Raw genomic sequence first — 18440 nt, 5'->3', positions numbered from 1 at the left:
ACTTTGAGGCGAGGTAAATATCCTCTCTAAATCCTTTGCATGGAAGAGCAACTTCAGACAATTCACTATCCTCTCGGTACCTCAGTTTTCTCTGTAAAATTGCGGTGATGACATTTCTCTCATAGGATTAGGGGCAAGGATTGAATGATGGTGGCGCTATCGCAGTGAGAAGTGCTTAATAAATACCAGCTGCTTTAATTACATCTTAGAATACATTGTTGTAACTAGTTCATTTTTGCTTCATAATTATTTAAGGTGTTTCCAGTTCAACTGTCAACTCCCATCAAGGGACACTTCTGCTTTTTATCTACTTATACTGCCCAGTCTCGGACTGGAAAGGTACTAAACGGTTAGCAAATCCCTGCTGGAAAAAAATAGATAAATCTTCAGAAATCTTTCCCTGCAAAGGCTGGGAGATTTAATTAAGTCAACATGTTTAGATTTGTGGCTTAGAGAAACACAGGAAATTTCATATATGGAGTTTATTTAAAATCATGTTAACCTGTGATGTAGGCATTTGGAATAAAAGACTGGGAAACGAGCTGAATGGGTCTGAGAAGGCATCGGAATCAGCATCATTTTACACACGAAGAGGCTGAGGCCCACGAAGTGAAGTTTCTTGCCCAAGTCAAATGTTAGTTGGCAGTAAGTCTATGATGAAAATTTAGATTCTCTTCTTCCTACTCCAGTTCTTCTCCTTCTGACAAATACTTGGCCTACAAGGTTTAGAATCCTAGACCCCTCTTCAACTTCTACAGAGATGGCAAGATGTGGAGAGGAAAGGAAAGGGAGGATCCATGCCTTGAAATAAACAGTGGATACAAACTGGTTAATGTATTTCCATAACCTTCTGTAACTGGTAAACTTTTTTCTGAATTAAATAATTTTTTATTTCCTATTTATTTTTCTTTAATCAGATGATCAATAAACACAGGCCAATTATCACACATAAACATATTTATGAAATACTTTCAAATCTACTTTAGTTTCTTTTATTTCTAGAGAATCAGGCTAGCACTTACAAAAGCAACATACACACAAAGTATAGTTGAAACTACCTTTTGGTAGAGAAAATGAAAATCAGTGTCTTGGGCAAATAACAGATTTCATTCAGAAATATTCCTCATCCAAGTAAAGCTAACAGCTTCTGATCATCTCCATTGAGTTTAATAAAAGTATTACTGAAAGAAATCAAGAAAAAGGACCTTTTTCTCCACCTTCCAAATAAAAAAATGAAAATGATAATATTTATACATTGTCCTAGGATGACAACAAAAATCCTTCCCAAGAGAGGTTTTTGAAAGGCAAAGTGGGCGCTCAAATTCAAATGACCTCTGCAGAAGATGTCCATTCCATTACTTTCAAGGATGGCCTCAGTCGTTTTATGGAGAAATGCAACAGCAAAGCAAATACTACTTAGCGTTTAAGTTGTCCAGACAAGATTACAAATTTCGGGAAGGAGTGCTCCTTGAGGTCTGTGGCTGCACTCAAGGCACCCAGCAGAATGAAGGTCCCGGGGAAGAGAGATCACAGGACAGCCCAGCTCTACCACCCAGTCCAGGCAATCAATGGTTTTCCGCTTCTGTTAACTTCAGTGGAATACCCCTCAGTGACACAGACCGAATTTTTCATGCTCTAGCCTGAGGGTCTCCTGGAGAATTTTGATTTGTCTCAAAATCTGAAAACCACCAAAATGGCTGTTTTGCTTTGTTTTTAAAAGAATACGAGTTATACTTAAAATCACTTATTGGGGGAAACGAAAGGCTACCAAAGGAGGTCAGAGGTTGCCACCATCATGTAACCCATAAGGCAAGGAAGCCTCAAGAACAGGAATATAATAGCCCATCATCTGGGAACATGTTCAACTTTATGTCTGACGCTGTGCTAGGTGCGTTAGATATGTTATCTTTGTTAGTTACAATAACCCCAAGAGAGAGGAGTCACCGCCTGACAGATCAGGAAACTGAGGCTTGAGAGGTTCAAGTTAACACAGCTAGTTAAATCACTGGGTCAGGATTAAACCTAGGCCCATCTGCTCTAACGCCAAGGTGCTTTCATCCTGCTGCCCTGTCAATCCTGACTCCAGCACCAACTAACTGCATCTCAGTCACAGCTGGGACTAGTCACAGGGAAGCAAACAGCTCAAGATCAAATAATCATAATAAAGGATTCTTTTCCTACCCATGAAGTACACATTTCTTACCTCATTTAAGACATATGAAAACATTTGAGATTAGTTTCTTAAATGCTCAAACCCAGCCTTTAACAGATACAGGGGTTAAGTTATATGATTCCAGGACTGCTGTGGCTTGATCCCTGTAGGGGCAGAGCTTGGGGCTATAGTCTTCTCCTTTTTACACTCTGACCCCAAATAAAAGCAAATGTGGAAAGGGGGATAGTGAGACCTTAAATTTAAATATCCCCAGAAGTAAAACGAATACCACTGTGAATTTCTTTACTGTTCCTCAGCACGAATAAGTGTTTTCAGTGTGGCACAATTGCCGTTGCATGCTGCCTGCAGATATAGGAGCTTAATTCAGTTCTCATGGGAACTGGGGCAGGTAGACTTCCGAGAGTCAACCAGGTTTTGCGACTGTTTTGTTTAAATTGTTAAAATAGCAAGTGATATAGTAACGGAGACCTTGTATAAACGAGAGAAATGAGACACTGCCTGGTGTAAAAGGGTAGATTTTTACAACTAGCCTGGCTTTGTACAGAAAAAAAAAGTTTCAGAACAATCACAAAATGTACTCACAATCATAGGTGGAAAGTGGTACCACTCATCACTGCTATGAACCAAACAGGTCAACAGGCCCTTGAGCAGCTGCTGTTCCCACCCCACCCACAGCCCCACTCCCTTAGTACACAATGAATTTATGTCTCTCTGTCCTTCTACCCTGGCTGCCTGGCACCAACCCATGCACATGAAACCGAGTTAAACTTGCTGATCTAGCAGGGAAGTCAGCTCATGACTTGGGCCTTGCTGTCACGATGTTAAATAAAGGACTAAATACATGTAGGCACACGCATCCGAACATACACCTTCAGGCTTCTGTTCACATTTATGCTTCCTAAGCTTTTATTTTGTGACCATAAAACTGGAAAATAGCATAGCCCCTGAGTGCATTTAAGAATATCCTCTTGCAAAGAGAAATCTGTTTAACCAGTGAGAACATATACCAAGATTTTTCTTTCTACAAGCCTAGTGAGCTTTACAGAAACATTACTGAAATGGTAAAGAGGCTGATTTGTACTAATCAAGTGCTGTAGTTGAAAACAAAAATTATTACTGCTGGATTGAAGGGTCAGTCACTAGTAAATTACAGTTCTATATCTGTATTAGTTAGTTACTTTTCAATGGGGCCCAGGAGTACCAAAATGCTTTCCCACATTTCTATATTAGAGGAGATGATTAATTCTTCAAAACTACTGGACTTCAGTCATCTTTTAAATTCTCTATGCATCTCCCCCAAAGTAAGCTGCAATTTACTTCTAGCAGGAGTTTTAGAAATCCACGTGTTAACGTAATATTTATAAAAACCTCAGCATCGTTTGAAAACGACAAAGCCAGCATAGGTTGACACGAACTCAAACAACCCCTAGGGAACAAAGGGTCCCAGCAGGTTCTTTGCCATCCCCATCCTTGACGTTAAAGGGCTCCCTTACAGTTTCCTAGGATGACGCCACTTCCTGATGGCCTCTGTGGCAATAAAGGCACAATATTCTGCCATCCTGCAGCATTATGCAGAGCTTCCGACAGGCTGCTGGACAAAGAAATACTCACAAAGGCAGACTGACACTTTGAAAGGAAAATAAAGCAGGTTTGCTTTGATCTTCCTTACCCCCTTTTGTTAACAGGCTTATAAGAAAAACAGTAAACGCTACCCCAGCAGTGACGTGCCATGAACCAAGAAGTACCAGGTCCCTGCCGTGCCTTTTATAACATTTCTATAAATCTTTGCTGCATGAACACTTCGTGGTGCTAGCAGAGCCCGCTTTCCCATGTCTGCTCTGCCGTTAACAAATCTAAAACCTCCAGGGTTCGGTTATCTGAATGTAAGGTGTGGACACTAAGTCTTCCTGAAAACCCTTTCCTAAACATTATGTATCACTAGCTAAGTTGCAAATATTATAAAAACGCCACATTAAACTTTAACCCAGTAACATATGCTAGAATGCCTTTAGGGCCTCCAGTTCATTATTCTCAGTGATAATACTTTATTAATGTACATTACATGGACTTCTGAATTCCTTGACCAAAGTTAAAATGTGCACAGAAGCTCCTTTCCTCTAATAGCAACATCCTTATTAGTTTAGACATGCAACTTTACAGATTCAAAATGAGGCACAGAAACCAATCACTGGATTCAACAGAAGAATCAGATGCCCAGGGTAGTGTTTCTAAACGTTACCTAATCCACCATTGGTCTGTGAGCAAGTTACATGTTTAATTTTTGAGACGCACAATTAGAAAGATAAGAAATGGGTTCCCTGTCTTGCTTTAGGACTGGTGAAATGTCAAGGATGCGAGATGGGGTGCTTTGGAGGATGACACTGGAGGGCAGGCAGCAGCCAAGTCATATAATTGTTCTGCCACCAAAGACAAGGAGTCATTGAGGGGTGTTGATGACTAAATGTGTGATCCAGACAGGCCAGTCTGGCAGCTGGTGTTGGATGGGTTGGAAGGGAGAAGGAGTGAGACTTAACAAAAACTTGTCACATAATAACTTGGTCCAGGTGGAGAAAAGAGATCTCAACCGGTGGCTGGGGAGACAGAAGGCAAAAGACAGGAAGACAAGAATCATTCATTCACTCATGGCTTTTGTTGTTGTTTTAAACAGGTATTCCCCGGCATGTGGAAGACTTATTTCAGAGGAATGAGCGTGGATACCAAACGCCCTCAATAGTCCAAATAAAAGCTGTGAAGCGAGCAGTGGGAAGGAAAGGAGGTTAATGTTCTTATAAAAGATTCAGATGAGAACGAGGGCTTTATATCTGTAGATAAAACAAAGCTGAGAGATGGCTAGAATCAGGACCAAAATTATCTAACAGACTGAAATAATGGACGATAGCTAAAAAGATTCATTTAGTCGTGATAACTACGAATACCTCTTATTACATTAAAAAGGAACAACTGCACAGGTACAAAGTGAAGACCTACCCAAGCTTTAGCAGATACAAGGAAGGAGGGCCCTCGGACAGTAAGCTCACTACACTTCAGTGTGATGAGGCAGTAAAAATCCTAACAGCATCATGGGCGGTATCAGCAGAGAGCCAGCATGCTGAGTCAGCGGAACAAGCCTTCTTTATTTTTTGGTCCTCACATCACATGGTCTGAGCTAGATATTTCCAATGGGATGATAAATTAGAACATATTCAGAAGAGAACAACCTAGGATTTATCATACAGATCCTAAGCCATAACACAGGAGGATTGTTTGAAAGAAAGTACATTTTCTCTAGAGAAAATAAGACTCTGGAAGAATAAAATAAATGAATTAAAGGTTAACTTTCAGTGTAGTTCAAGAAGAGAGACTGAGGTCCGGTGACTGGAAGTTACCGGAATGTAACGAGCTGTGCTTTCCATCACTGAGGACTGCCGTGCACAAACACTGATCTGGGGCGATGTGTTGGATTAACGCACTGTGTACGGGTTGGATTTTTAGACTCTAGAGTCCCTTCTGATCCTGAGATTCCGTGACCTGGTGAAAATGGAAACTAGAGTTATATCCCCACGGGAAAACAGTCAGGCAGAAAGAAAAAGCCTGAGAGATTCAGATAGCCCTTTTCCTTGCAGTCACTGTATCTCTATACTTAAAACTTCACAGGGCTTCACTTTGTGGGAAGCTCTGCAGTTGTATTGTTTTACTCATTCGACTGATGCCCCCCAGAGGTTTTAGACGTAAAGCTAAATAACGAAAACAATGGAAGCCCCGCTCAGTGGGTGTTTCCGTGGGTGTTTTGGATAGAAGAGGCCCACTCTACAATTTCTGCACCTGCAGCTTGCAGGCCTCTCTCCTCTCCTACCCACCCACAAATTAATGAAAACATACTGTGTGAAAAACGCTGGGGAAGAGGGGATAAAGGTGAATAAGATATACAGGTTTCCCTTAACGGCACAATTTATTATGGATGGCTCACTGTGGCTACATGACTTGAGAGATAAGATACAAAGGTTTGGAGTGAAAAGCAATTAAGTATAAACCAATTCAGTATATTACTTTATGGACATTTTAAGGAGAACGATAGTCCTAAGTCTTTCGGTCAGTAAAAACATACATCATAGTAATTTGTCGTGGGCAACATGCACAGAGAGAAGATTTTTGTCATGATTTTAAAGACACTGACGCGTTACTGTTGGTTAAATTTAAACAAGTTTTACCTGCAGAAATTCTCTCACAAATAACCTGCAATAACTTGCCATGCATATCCTTTTGAACACTTTCTTATGTACAAATTAAAATGTTTGTTGCGTTCTCCAAAAATGTGTCCGTATATTTCTGTACCTGCAGTGTAGTAAAGGTTTAGATGAAACCCCATAATTATAGTGGCATACTGTCACGTAAGTTTCAAGCAGCAAAATAAACAGTGCAGCTCAGAAAAGAAAAAAAAATTGGAGACGCCAAGAACAATGTGTTTCAGACTGTACTGAGACTTCCCTCCAATCCTTATCCTTTGCTGCTCTGCTGCTCTTCCCAATTCACTCTCCTAAAACTAAAACTGACATCAATTACGATTTTTTTTTCCAATTTAGGAAGGCTTAATAACCTCTTTTTACCTTTAGATTAAAATTTTCTCTCTTAAAAAGTAATCTAAGTGTTTTGAATATTTCTGGGGCAAACCCTTGATTTTCTTTCTAAGGGTCAACGTATCACGGTCAGGGTTCTCCAGAGACACAGAACACAGAATAAAAAAAACCCCACAGAACAGTACTTTTGTTTCTGTGTCTCTGGAGAAAAATACATAAAATGTATATAAAGAGATTTATTTTAAGGAAAAATAGCTGCTGCGATTGTGGAGGCTGGCAAGTCCAAAATTGTAGGGAAGGTCAGTAGGCTAAAACTCAGGCATGATTTCTATACTATAGCCTTGAGGCAAAATTCCTCCTTCTCTGGGAAACCCCTGAAGGCCTTCAATGATTGGATCAGGCCCCCTAGATTATCGAAGGTAATCTATTTTACTTAAAGTCAACTGACTGTAAATGTTAATCATATCTGCAAAATACCTACACAGCAACATCTAGCCTAGTGTTTGACCAAACAACTGGGCACTGTAGCCTAGCCAGGTTGACACATATAATTAACCATCTCGGTCAGTGACCCCAGAGAGATCCAGACACTCTATCCCACACTGAAATCAACATGCTGCAAATGAAAGCATGCCAGTCAAAAGTCTATGTGTCAATGATCATAACCTTCATTGAATAGGCCGGATACTATCTACTCAAATCATTTCCCAATATTGCAATGCTCTGTTAAAATAATATTCATAAACTGGGGACAGGACACCTCAGAGTAGACCTATCAAATCCCCCTATATATTTTCACTAATGATCTGTCACTGAGAAGCCAATACCGTTTGGCTTCAAAGCATCAAATAAACCCTTTTTATCATTATAAGAACTAAAAAGTCTGGTCGTCTCAACATTAAGTGGTTTAGAAAGTACAGATAAGAACGTTAAAAAAAATCCTTCCCACTGTTTCAATTAGAAGAAACTATAGTATGTAGATATATGGATGAGGGAGTGGTGAAATAAAACATGCTTTTCATGAGAAGGTAAATGAGGTACTAAACTTTATACATTTATTGACTTATTTGTTAATTAGAACCAACTCTGACTAAAGAAGAATTATACAATTCTCTGGCATAGTTCTGAAATCAACCTAGAGGAAACAAGTGACTAACAGAAATGCTAAATTATATGATCAGGGTGGGTAGATTTGAGGTTTGGTCATTTTCATTCAGTGAAGGCCCACACTGAAAAGGATTAGCACATCCATTGTAACTGTCAGCAACCAACCAGAACACCAAAAACCTTAATCTAAATGATACAGGTAAGGAGAAGTATACTTGGGGTTAGCAAGCCCAGAAGCTTTTAATATTTGCAACTGCTAAGCCAAAGATGTTCCTAGTGCAACAATGATCACTTTTTAATAAAAGATACGAAGCATTAATTTCCATGTAGATACTGCTAGCAACCCACTTCATTTTTTGGTAAATACAGCTTCTTTTAATCTTGCCTGACCTAGGGCCATGGAGATTTTAGGGGGCTCTTATATAGAAATAAATAACATCTCAGAAGGATGAACATGTTGATAAGGACACTTAGGGCGCTCCAAACCTCATCTCTAATACCTTTTACCTTTCATATTCGTGTTCTAAGCCCTTGCTTTAAAACTCATGTAAACTTCAGACAGGCATCTGAGGAAGGATTATAATGCCAAAGACTTGGCGAACTTCCTAAACCACCACAAATGGACCATTTTACCTTTTATCATAAGGCAAAACGGCTACACTTCCACCGCTGAAGGTACTAAAATCTTTGACGTGCTTAAAAAAAAAAAAGGTTGTTCCAAACACATGCAATATTGCAGTAAAGGAATCAAAGTCATAATAAAAAATCTCTCCTCCCTCCCAAATTTTTTTTGCTGGAGACAGTACTAGCTGGTTTCCATACAGGCAGAGAGGAAAAGACTTGCCCTGAAACCCCTAAAACAAGAAGCACCCCCTCCCCGCTTAGAGCCCAGAGTCAGGCTGCTTCCAGCCCACTGGAAAAAGACCTTGTTCTTGTTTTCTGTTTACAAACAAGAAGAGGGTGGTTTTTGTTTAGTTTGGTTTAAACCAGAGCTGTTTGTTTTAAAAACAATTGCAATGATGCAAATTGTTCCATGAACAGGTTTCCAGATAGGTACGTCAATATAGAAAACGATTTGCTCTGTACAGCAAGAAGTCACTGCACACTTCACAGCTAGTGTGGAACTGGACTTCACAGGTGTCTAAAGGCCGTACGCCGAGTCCTACTTCTGAAACAGGAGCCAGATGTAGAACAAACACCCTTTTTCTCCTTCCTTCTGACATTCTGTGCTCCTCCTCTTCCAAAACCTTCTTCAATGAAACCCTGCCCGCCTTCACAAGGACATGTGATTCTAATCACACATATGGTTTAGGATTTGTGTTGCACAAGTTGGTGGATGACTGGGACCATTTTTTTTTTGCCTCCATGCTCAGCGAGTAGCAGGCAAACGTTGAACCAGATCGGTTTGTAAATAAATGGGATGACATTCTCAAAGCTGAGTACTTCGGTTACAGCTGGACCACCAAGAATTCAATCAGAAATGCCAATCTAGTGTTCTTTCCTGTGAGGATTCATTGGATAAGATTATGGGGTTTTTCTATTCAAAGGCATTTGCCCTCTCATAGGTCTCCTGGACTAAAAATGGCTCCAGCTCCCTTTTCTCAATTTATTTTAACGCTTCCCTTCTACTGTAGAGCTATTTCTTCTACTTGTACTTCCTGATACTCTGCCAGGGACTTATGCAAAGTCACCGTACAAAGCATGAGGATGTATCTTTTTATATACACAATGAGGGCATCTTCACAGTTTGTGAAACTTCTCACGAAAGTTTGTGGAAGGCAAGCTGTATATGCTTCGTCTATTTTTCTCATAGAGAAACATTCAGTGAAGTGACAGTGACTTGTGACGGAAATAACAGACCTGGCAAGTCCATCTTTTTGGTTTAAAAAGAACGGAAGTCTGTCTTTCATTTAAAGTGCAATAATTCTGTAGCAATCATACTTTAAGAACTTAAAACTTAGAACGATGATATAGTAATAAAAAACACTTTTGAATACCATAAAAATGAAACAAAAATAAGGCAAGAAGGGCTGACCTGGACGTCCAACTCAATTACACCAGAATCCACGAATCTCACAGGCCAGTGTGTAGCAAGCTACTACCGGAAGGTTTTGTGCATCATTTTGACAGGTGGAAAGCACCATTGTGCTTTGACGATGCTTCCCATACCTGAGCCAAGCCAATGGCCCTGTGATCACAGCTGCAGTCAGGCCTAAATCAGCATTACATTTGTATTCTCATTAAGGAGACTTACAATTATAAATAAAAATTTGCTTAAGGGAGAAATTTAGCATGCCAGGGTACGTCCACAGTTTCAGTGACGCAGTACCAATCCTTAATAATCAGGACCACAATAATTATAACACTTCATGCTGACGCTGTATCAGGCACTTATCTATGTACGTTACATGCATCAACTCATTTAATCCTCACCCTGTGAGGCTGGTACCACTATCTCTGTTTTAAAAAGGAAGAAACTGAGGAAGACGAATGGTCAAATGACTTGCCCAACATCCCTTAGGTTGTGTGTCGGGAGCGGGGGAAGAGATTGCAACCCAGGCGGTCAGACCCCAGAGTCCCAGCACAAAGTAATAGCTTAGCATTATCCCTAACTAACTTGGTAGTCAATTTTTGAGACCTATAGCTTCACACGTGCTCAGTTTCAGTATAATCTTGAGGGGGGGAAAAAAAAAGAATCAAAGATACTTTCTCCAGGGATCACAGCCATTCCATCTCCCCTACTGCCCTTTTCCTTTTGGTCCTGGATTTTTACAGCTGTGCAGACGCCAGCTGCAAGGAGGAGAAAAGAGGAAACCAGTTCTGCCAAAGGTGAGCTCTCCCTGGAAGGGCTTCACATCACAACGGATGGGATCACAAAACCTCACAAGCACACACAGATGCAACTCAGAAGCGCGTCTAGACGTTCTGACACACAGAGCCAGAGCTATTCATGTGAGGTGATGTTCAAAGCCATAGATGTGAATAATACCGCTGAGAAAAAATGCAAAGTGAGAAGAGCAGAGGTTACCAGACTGAGCCTTCGGTAGAGTAATATCTAATGATGAGAAAGAAGAGAGGCGAAGGAAGGAAAGTTTAGCCCAGAGGGTATTAGCGTCAGTGCAGGCAGAAGGCGGAAGGGGAGAGCATCACGGTGAAGGTCATGCTTGTGTCAAGTATTTACAGACAGAAGAAACAAGGGCTGGTCTCCAAAGCCAGGCATCTGGTGATTAGAGTTCATGGGTCACCATGAAAATCTCTGGGAAAAGTATATAATTTTCTACAAAGAGAACCCTTTAATTATCTATCCGAAACTGACCTTTCCTTGTTTTGAGGAGGGGGGAGAGGAAGGCAGTGTAACAACAAAGCAAAGTAGACAAAAAGAAAGCTAACTACCTAACATTTTGTCTACCTGAACATATTCAGACATAAAAGTGCATAAATATGTCCTGGAATATATGTGTACATAATACTTGGCTATTCAAGTGGACTCATACCCATATTCACTTCTACCTTTCCTTCAAAAAAAATTACTGGGTAAAATAAGAGATAATGTGAGTAAACTCACTAGATTGGGGGCAGTAGCCATTACGATTTTCCAGGTGGTTTTTATAAGATATACTCGACACCTCCGAATCAAACCTAAGGTCAAATGGAAGAGCACTAAATAGGAAATGGATCTCAAGTAGTTTTCGACCTTGACTCCACACTGCAACCACCTGGGGAATTTAAAAAATACTGCCACCTGGCTCCCACCCCTAGAGATCCTCAGATAATTGCCTAGGGTGCGGCGCGGGCATCCAGAGATTTAAAAGGCCCCCAGGTGATTTTTCACTCACTGCCAAGATTGAGAAGCAATGATCTGAACCAGTGATGCTCCAGCACACGACCTCAATAATCGGTTCAACAACATAACCGTATGGCCAAGCAGAGAGCTATATTCAACTGAACCCACCAGGACTGCGGGGTGTACTAATTTAGAGCATCTACCATGAACAGAAACCAATCCGGGAGGAATGCAGGAAGCAGGCAACCAGGCCCTGCTTGGTGTCTCTGCCACACTAAAGAGTCTGGTCAGGAGCTTCTGGGAAAGAGGCCTGGATTAAAATCTTGAAAAGCAGCCCGGTATATTTACTGTAGTCAATTATGCACATTACTGCCACCAAAACAGGCCTTGTGTTGGGTTGTGGGAACACTAAAAGAAGGGGGGGGGGTTCCTTCCAGAACTTCACCTTGGAATTTAAACTCTTTCTAGAATATAGCTTCTTTTCTACTTTAAACGGTGTCAGGGATACAAGTTTTATACGTGGAAGGTTATGCCATAGTAAGTAGTAATGCTTCTGTTTACCAGAAAGCCAACTCCAAAAAGGAGGCTTTAATAGCATTAAAAAAGGCACAAAAGAAATTTTAACATATCCCAAATCTCAATACTCTATACTTAAATATACACAGTTTTACTAACAATGCTTGCAAAGCCCAGTTCACATATACCAAATGCATTTCACTCGGCTTCCTTTCTGCTTAGTTTTGCATCCCTACGTTCATCTGCACTATCCGGTCAGGTGTGTCCATTGTCGGCACTTTCTCACAATTCTCTCTCACAGCTGCTTCTGTAGGAGCTTTCAAGGATGAGGAACTGCTGAGTGCAGTGAATTCTTGTCAAAAATATATTACTCTTCAAATCAAAATTCAAAGTGGCACTTATTAAAAGAAAATCTTATAGATTTTCTCAACTGGCTATTTCTCAAATAAAGATACTAAGGAGAACGGTAAACAAATAGAGAAAAACCATCTGATGCCATTTAAATTTGTGAACTATAAGTCAGAGCATTTTCAAGAGTTAATGAAGAGGGGACTTCGCTGACAGTCCAGTGGTTAAGGATCCGAGCTTCCAGTGCAGGGTAAGCAGGTTCGATCCCTGGTCGGGGAACCAAGATCCCATGTCCTGCATGGCACAGCCAAAAATAAATAAAATAAAATGTGATATGGTTTAAAACAAATTTTTTTTAAAAGAGTTAATGAAGAGGAAGAAAGCACTGACCCACTGAAGAGCTAGACAAACTTTAAAGCTTGATTTTCTATGGATAAAGAAGATGTGATTATCTATCTACATATTATATATATATATCTACACACACACACACACACACACACACACACACAATGGAATACTACTCAGCCATAAAAAAGAACGAAATAATGCCATTTGCAGCAACATGGATGCAACTAGAGATTATCATACTAAGTGAAGTAAGTCAGAAAGAGAAAGACAAATACCATATGATAGCACTTATATGTGAAATCTATAATATACCACAAATGAACCTATCTACAAAACAGAAACAGACTCACAAAGAGAAGAGACTTGTGGTTGCCAAGGGGTGGGGTTGGGGAGGGATGGACTGCGGGTTTGGGGTTAGTAGATGCAAACGATTACATGTAGAATGGATAAACAAGGTCCTACTGTATAGCACTGGGAACTATATTCAATATCATTGGGATAAACCATAATGGAAAAGAACATAAAAAAGAATGTATATATGTGTATACTGAGTGTGCTGTACAGCAGAAATTAACACATTGTAAATCAACTATACTTCAATAAAAATTTTTTAAAAATGGATTTTCTAGAAAAAAGTAAGCCTGAACATCATACACATTTAGCATATAGAACCTTAGACCATGCTCAGTGATTAAATGTCCAAAGACATTATCAAGACTTTTTACAAAGCTCTGCAAACACACTTCAGTAACTGAGAACAGATACTAAGTACCGGGTTTGACAACATAAATTCTGCCAACAAAGAGTAATCCAGACAATAAAACAAATTATACCATCAATATTTCTAGCTTCCTAACTGCAAAAAACACCAAAAAAGTTATTTCCAAATTCTGGAAAGCTGTATCTCAAGGGATTAGAAGACAGACATTAAAGAGGAGAAGAGAATTTGGATTGGCATGGGATGTGGTGGATGACAGCACTTCTGTTCATAATCAACTTCAGAATGCAGACTCCACAAGAAATAAATACTATGGGGATAAAAAAGAATAAAGAAGCCCATGACATTAGAGCCAAATAAAAACTCCACATTATACCCGGGCTCTGGGAGCAACTCTACCTCCACAAGTTTTCCTAGTTTAAGTGAGCATCATTTAGCGTCCCTAAGGGCACTATTTTACTTTGAGGCGATTACATTGCTTTACTAAAAGAACTTGGTGAAATGGCTAAAAAGCAAAACTAAACATAACAACATCAAGTGTTGGCAAGGATGCAGAGCAAGTAAGACTCGCATACATTGCTTGTAGGAATGCAAGATTGCACAGCCATTCCAGAGAACAGTTCATCAGTTTCTTATAAACATACACTTACATATGAGTCAGCAATTCCACTCCCAGGTATTGCCCTTAGATAAATAAGAAAAACCTGTACATAAATGTTTACAGCAGCATTACTTATATCACCAAAGCCTGGAAATAACCCAATGTTTCTCAATGGGTGGATGGATTAATCTGTGGGACTTCCTTACAACTGGCAAACTGCCACCAATAAATACTGATACACAAAACGCGTCTGAATCTCAAATGCATTATATGCTGAGTGAAAAAAATTCAGCCTCAAAAGTCTATGCGAGAAGATGTGGTACATATATACAATGGAACATTACTCAGCCAAAAGGAATGAAATTGGGTCATCTGCAGAGACGTGGATGGACCTAGAGTCTGTCATACAGAGTGAAAGTCAGAAAGAGAAAAGCAGATACCGTATGCTAACACATATACATGGAATCTAGAAAAATGGTACAGATGAACCAGTTTGCAAGGCAGAAACAGAGGCACAGATGTAGAGAACAAACATGGACACCAAGGTGGGGAAAGCTGGGGGGGGGGGTATGAACTGGGAGATTGGGATTGACATGTATACACTAATATGGATAAAATAGATAACTAATAAGAACCTGCTGTATAAAAAAAATTAAATTTAAATAAGTCTATGTGTATGATTCCACTTTTATGACACTCTGGAAGAGGCAGAACTAGGATGGTGAACAGATCAGTGGTTGCCAGGCATTAAGGATAGGAGGACATGACTGCAGAGGGGTGGCATGAGGGAATTCTCTGGGGCAAGAGAACTCTTCCGGATCTTTATCATAGCGGTGGTTACATGACTATACATTCGACAAAACAATGAATTGTACACCCCCCCAAAGCAGTAAACTGTATGCAAATTAAAAAGTTTTAATTAGAAAAATTTCAAAGGGGGACTTTCCTGGTGGCACAGTGGTTAAGAATCCACCTGCCAATGCAGGGGACATGGGTTCGAGCCCTGGTCCGGGAAGATCCCACATGCCGCGGAGCAACTAAGCCTTCGAGCCACAACTACAGAGCCCACATGCCACAACTACTGAAGCCCACGTGCCTAGAGCCCGTGCTCCGGAACAAGAGAAGCCACTGCAGTGAGAAGGCTGTGCACCGCAACGAAGAATAGCCCCCACTCACCGCAACTCGAGAAAGCCCGCGTGCAGCAACGAAGACCCAGCACAGCCAATAAATAATAAATAAATAAATTTTAAAAAGAAAAATTTCAAGGATTTGACATTTTTTCCTTTCACCAGTGAACTTTATGTAGGGTCTTTTAAATTAGCTACCTTTACCTTCCAACTGCTAGTCTATTAATCACATAATCTGCTACATGCCCTGAAATGCCTCTTCTGGGGGTGATCAGTGACTACTCGGTAACCACGCCAATGGTTTTTTTTTTTTTCCTCTTCACTCTCTGAATCCTCAACCTCCTTGTCCCTCTCCCTTGGCAGGTATGGCATTGCTCAATTACGCTTTTCCTGACTTTCTGGCTTTTCCACCTTCTTTGCTGGTTCTTCCTCCTCCTGTGCTTGAAGTGTTGTCTCATCCCCTTTCCATTTTTCTTTCAAAACTCTCCTCACCCTCATGGCTTCAATCACGTTCCCCTTATGGAATGAATCCCAGAGTCCCAACCTGTTTTTCTCCTTCTTCCCATCCTTCCATGTGCCCATTAGACATTTCTACTTACACGTCCCCCTTGCATCTCAAATCTCCATGTTTAAAGCAGAGATTTTTCCAGTTCTCCTACCAAAACCAGGTCCTCCTCATGACTATCTTCACGCCACCCTTAAACCAATGAGCCAAACTTAAACCTGGTGTATAATATTATATGTCAACTTTTTACCTGCATCCTTTGACACATGCCTCTGTAGAATCTTGAATTAATCATTCTCTTCCCATTTCCACTGCCATGCCATAGTGCTGGCCCAACGCCTGCCCAGAAGACTTCTGCAGGAACTTCAAAGCCAGTCCGTATGTAGCTGAATGTGTCCTGCTTAAATCCCTCCTCTAGTCTACACTGCTACTTCAAAATGAGGATCACATGGGTAGAATACCGATCACCTCGCTATCACCAGAGATTTGGCTAATCTGCCTGGTTATGCCTTATGTTCCTCATACACTCTCCCCTTCCCCCGCCCCGTGATACCCTTCCCAAAGCAGCAAAAATCAATCAAGGGAATGACTTTCCTAGATGAAGGGACCATGCATTCCTAAAAGGCACAGCTGAGCTCTTCTGCTAGACTTGGCAATCAAGCTTTCAAGATCCATGGGTAGAGAATTGCCTAATTTATCGTACTTTATTAAAGATATGTTATCCTCAGGAATCATCAACATTTCCTCACTGCCTGCAGAATCATGTACTAACCTCTTAAGCTTGATCACTCCACAATTTGGCCTCAATGTGCCTTCATTCCTAATCCACCTTCTAGACTCTTTCATAATGAGCCTCACACAGCTCAATATGACCAAAACTTTGCTCTTTTCCACATCTGCACCTTTATATTTCTCTTTCCTCCATTCAACTTTATATGTCATTTACCCATTTAAAAAATTTAAATTACTATGCCCGGTATGTTTTCCATGATGAAAGACCACAGCTGGAAGTAATTCTTTCTTCACTTAACTCCTCATAGCCTGCAATTATTTGTTTGTGAGTGATGTTTTCCTTTTGAAATCCACGGACCATGTCTTCATCAACCTTTCAGCCACCATAAAACTTTATAGAAGGTAAATATTTCTTGGTCAAATTATGCTAAGCCTCAATATTTTCAATTTTTATAACAATATAATGAGACCCGAGTTTTAAAAAATAACCCATTTCAAATGATTTTCTGTCATGCACCAGGAGGCAAAGATGTTATTTTTTTTTTTTAAGAGAACATGCCAATACGAATTAGTGTTTCATACACATGCCTAACTAATGATATCCAATAAATGCACTCTCCTGAGCACAAATGCCTCATCTAATAATACTTTCCTCCTACTTCGCAAGATGCAAAGGTAAGAGCCAGCCAAAATATAACAGGAAAAAAGTTATCTATTCACTTGGAATGAAGCATTAATAGCTTTAGGACGTGACTTTCAAAACAATGAGTTTAATAACAAATTGTAGTCTGAACCCCATCTAACAATTTTTATTTGCAGATATTTGTAGACCCTGAAATCTAATACCTTAAATATCACTTTTTAATTTGGAAAAATGCAGTGAAGGGTCATGATCCAGATCACAAAAAAGGCCCATGTTGTTCCACTGCACTGCCTGCTAAAGAGAGAAAAAGCCCAGTTCCAGGTTCTATGTCATTTTCCCCAAAGGAATAGCAACAGAATTCACAGATTATAGGTATTAACTTATTCCCTGTGCATGAAAGTGTGCTCTTATGAGTTAGTCAAAAGCAGCTTTAACTTTGGTCTTAATTCAGTAGGCTTTTTAAAAGGGAGTTATTAAATTGAGAAATTACCTCTGCACACTTTCACAGCTCTTGGCACTAGCATAAGGTTAAGTACACAAAGCCTGGGCAGAGGCAATTTTGTGAATTTCAATCTGTTACTCAAAATAATAATTAAAAAAGGACTTGACATCCTCTAGTGGTGAAATTGAAAACTTGTTTCCAAGTCAATTATTCTTCTCAGTTCTTGCCTACCTTTTGTTATTGAAATATATGTGGAAAGAACTGTTCATTCTCAAGAAAAATTTAAAAAATCACCGTAAAGAATGTGACTTGACTACCTTTGAGTAGAAAATATATACTGACAGAAATAGCTTTTAAATGTTGAAAGAAATATGATTTTTATATGCTACCTTTCAATATTCTTAACAAATGTCTCATTTTATAGGTCGTATACTGCCAATTTTCAACCCATCCTTGATACACATACATACATATGTATATGATTATGAACACATTACAGGTGTTATTCTTTTTATTTTTTTGTGGTACGCGGGCCTCTCACTGTTGTGGCCTCTCCCGTTGTGGAGCACAGGCTCCGGACGGGCAGGCTCAGCGGCCATGGCTCACAGGCCTAGCCACTCCGTGGCATGTGGGATCTTCCCGGACCGGGGCATGAACCCATGTCCCCTGCATCGGCAGGCGGACTCTCAACCACTGCGCCACCAGGGAAGCCCTACAGGTGTTATTTTTATAATCACCTGAGATTCTAAACTAAATTGCCCTAAAATTAGACCACAGTCTTTGCACATGGACAGAAAACCTAAGAGAGACATTTAAGAA

The 18440-nt window shown here is 40.2% G+C and overlaps 1 protein-coding gene and 1 long non-coding RNA gene across 6 annotated transcripts in view; both read right to left on the bottom strand.

Moving 5' to 3' along the window:
• The window catches only part of MAP7 (microtubule associated protein 7), a 167794-nt gene that overhangs the window by 141944 nt on the left and 7410 nt on the right, over positions 1 to 18440 (bottom strand). The window lies entirely within an intron of this gene.
• Positions 176 to 18155, bottom strand: LOC113608760 (uncharacterized). Its single transcript, XR_003428414.1, has 2 exons — positions 16055 to 18155; positions 176 to 801 (listed from the first exon to the last, which is right to left on the bottom strand). It is a non-coding gene; the product is annotated as an uncharacterized LOC113608760 (long non-coding RNA).

This window comes from Aethalodelphis obliquidens, unplaced genomic scaffold (assembly GCF_003676395.1).
Source record: "Aethalodelphis obliquidens isolate GAN/ISIS:26980383/991018 unplaced genomic scaffold, ASM367639v1 scaffold3, whole genome shotgun sequence".
In the NCBI taxonomy this organism is placed as follows: Eukaryota; Metazoa; Chordata; class Mammalia; order Artiodactyla; family Delphinidae; genus Aethalodelphis; species Aethalodelphis obliquidens.
Note: the sequence above shows the minus strand (reverse complement) of the source record. Positions and strands in the feature narration are given on the sequence as shown.